This window comes from Penaeus chinensis, chromosome 19 (assembly GCF_019202785.1).
Source record: "Penaeus chinensis breed Huanghai No. 1 chromosome 19, ASM1920278v2, whole genome shotgun sequence".
Lineage (NCBI taxonomy): Eukaryota > Metazoa > Arthropoda > Malacostraca > Decapoda > Penaeidae > Penaeus > Penaeus chinensis.
Genome location: NC_061837.1, coordinates 23,140,954 through 23,143,453, shown reverse-complemented (window position 1 = coordinate 23,143,453; position 2,500 = coordinate 23,140,954). Strand labels below are relative to the sequence as shown.

At 46.9% G+C, this 2,500-nt stretch overlaps 1 protein-coding gene across 1 annotated transcript in view; it reads left to right on the top strand.

Annotated features, from left to right (window-relative positions):
• The window catches only part of LOC125034964 (neural-cadherin-like), a 32,807-nt gene that overhangs the window by 21,582 nt on the left and 8,725 nt on the right, over positions 1-2,500 (top strand). The window lies entirely within an intron of this gene.

The window sequence follows — 2,500 nt, the reverse complement described above, 5'->3', positions numbered from 1 at the left end:
CAATCGGCCTTTCTTTTCCATGGTCACCCGGCGCCGCCCCCCCCGACGCTGTCTACTGGTCACAGGTACACCCGAAACCTCCAGGTCGCTCTCTGGTCTAGCTGGTCGCGGGGGAGGGACGAGGGAGGGCGAGGGGAGGAGGGAGGGAAGGAGGGGGGGGAGGTGTGTGTTTGCACCCTCGGAAGTCATTCTTTAGTTTGCTTGATTTTCGTAGTTTTTTGTTTTTGTTTGCTTGAGTTGTCCATCCCTTTATTATTTGATAATGAGAGATAGATATATATTTCAGGTTGTTAGTGGTTCGCTATCATTCTGCTTTTGCCTAAAAAACAAAAAAACAAACAAAAAAATGGGGCAGTGAGGAGAGTATTGCACATCCAAGATAAAAAAAAAAAAAAAAAAAAATGAAAATCCATTTTCGTCTTTGAATATTTTCCTTTAAGCAACGAAACAACTCAGTTCCTACGCTCTCCCGAGGAACCGCATTAAGACACAAAAGCAGAAGATGAAATTTGAGAAAGAACAATTAAAAAAAAAAAAGGACAAAACTGCGTGTCTTTGTCCACCGTGACAGAGTACCTCCTCCCCGCCCCCCGCCCCCCCTTCCCCATCGCGCGCCAGCTAGATTCTAGAATGCGTTGTCATAGAGTCACCTGCAAGTTATCTGCTGCTTATTATTTAGATGATAACATTGATTTAAAAAAAAAACACAAGGCACCGTAGACTATACATATATACGTGGACACTGTAGTCAAAGTCACCATACTGGAAGTACACTGTGTATGGTGTCCACTTTCAGTACGGAAACGCGAAGCACAAGCACACCGTCTCACCTCGTCTTTGGTCATACCTGAGATTTAGTTTCTTTTTGCTTGCTGTTTTTTTTTTTTTAGATTTTGCCTTACTGGTACTGGGTCTAGAATTTTAGTTTTCGTAAAAAAAATGCTTGTAGCCGGAAGTTTTGTTTTCGAAACCCTGCTTGCGGGCGGAATGTTTTCGAAACCCTGCTTGCGGCCGGAATCAGTGTTTTCGAAACCCTGCTTACGGACGGAAGGATTGTTTTCGAAACCCTGCTTGCGGCCGGAAGTATAGTTTTCGAAACCCAGCTTGCGGCCGGAATCAATGTTTTCGAAACCCAGCTCGCGGCCGGAAGTATAGTTTTCGAAACCCTACTTGCGGCCGGAAGTATTGTTTACGAAACCCTGCTTGCGGCCGGAATCAATGTTTTCGAAACCCAGCTCCCGGCCGGAAGTATAGTTTTCGAAACCCTGCTTGCGGCCGGAAGTATTGTTTTCGAAACCGTGCTTGCGGCCGGAATCAATGTTTTCGAAACCCTGCTTGCGGCCGGAAGTATAGTTTTCGAAACCCTGCTTGCAGCCGGAAGTATTGTTTTCGAAACCCTGCTTGCGGCCGGAAGTATTGTTTTCGAAACCCTGCTTGCGGCCGGAATCAATGTTTTCGAAACCCTGCTTGCGGCCGGAATCAATGTTTTCGAAACCCTGCCGGAAGTATTGTTTTCGAAACCGTGCTTGCGGCCGGAATCAATGTTTTCGAAACCCTGCTTGCGGCCGGAAGTATTGTTTTCGAAACCCTGCTTGCGGTCAGAATCAGTGTTTTCGAAACCCTGCTTGCGGCCGGAATCAGTATTTTCGAACCCCTGCTTGCTGCTGGAATCGCGAGATAGTCGGGCCAAGCAGAGCGATTACGGACGAGCGGAGTCGCCATAATTGCCGGGGCAGGAAGGGACGCAAGCACGAGGCAGGCAACTTTTTCCCCCTTTGTGCTTGGGGAACTTTTGCCTCCCCCTTTTCTGCTCCTCCTGTGCTTTCGAGGGCGAAATGGTATCGTGTGTTTCAGAGGAGTATATTTGGCAAGTTTTTTTGTTTTTTTGAGAGGGGGGAGGGGGGGGAGGTGTATTTGGCTGAGGTTCGTGTTTTTGATGGAAAGGTAGATTTTTTTTTTTTTTTTTTCAAGAAGAGTGATTGTGTGTGTACGTGTAGGTATAGGTGTGTGTGTGTGTGTGTGTGTGTGTGTGTGTGTGTGTGTGTGTGTGTGTGTGACTATATCTTTTCATGTGCGAACAGGCACACACACACATTGTGTATGTGTGTGTGTGTGTGTATTTGTGTGTGTGTGTGTGTGTGTGTGTGTGTGTGTGTGTGTGTTTGTGTGTGTGTGTGTGTGTGTGTGTGTGTAGGTGAATAAATCATATGTATATATATATATATGTATGTGTGTGTGTGTGTGTGTGTGTGTGTGTGTGTGCTTGAGTGCGCGCATGTATGTGTGTGCGTGTGCGTGTATGCGCTTGCGTCTGTGCATCTGTGTGTGCATCTGTGCGTGAGTGCACGCCTGTGTGTACGTATGCATGTTTGTCTATGTATATACCTACACCTTTCCTGCTCATCTTCCTTCCCTATTCGCGACCCAATTAAATTGCTCCACACACCGCAAAGCATTTCCCCGAGTTCCCCAACAAGCGAGTCATGAGGCAGGCCACATA